The following is a 490-nucleotide window of genomic DNA, read 5'->3' on the forward strand; positions in this document are numbered from 1 at the left end:
TGAATGGGAGTGATAAAGGCAAATAACAACTTATTATTAGTAGGAAAAATCTCTTGACCCCATGGATCACCAGAAAGGGTTTCAAGAACCCCCAGGAGTCTTTGGATCACACTTCGAGAACCACTATTTTCAACCATATGAATGTTAGCTACTATGGGATTTTTTTTGTCTAAACACTTTGGTATCAGGTAGAACATTTAGTGGGAAGTGGAACAAGACAGAGACAATGTATAGACTAGACCAATCTTACAAATGTGAGTATTCTTTATTTTTCAGAAGCATAGGGTAAGTTAGCAGAATTTGGGGTCATAACTGAGAACAACTACATTCTACATTAGAAATCAGTCCACCAATTCAATTATTTTTGTCTTTCAGGCTGCTGTGCAAGACGGTTCCTGTCACATGAATATATAATAACACTAAAGTGGTTTTATATTCCCTGTACAAATTAATATTAAGACTCTAATAAAATTTGAAGTAAAAATTCTTT

Source organism: Hipposideros armiger, unplaced genomic scaffold (assembly GCF_001890085.2).
Source record: "Hipposideros armiger isolate ML-2016 unplaced genomic scaffold, ASM189008v1 scaffold_15, whole genome shotgun sequence".
Classification (NCBI taxonomy): domain Eukaryota; kingdom Metazoa; phylum Chordata; class Mammalia; order Chiroptera; family Hipposideridae; genus Hipposideros; species Hipposideros armiger.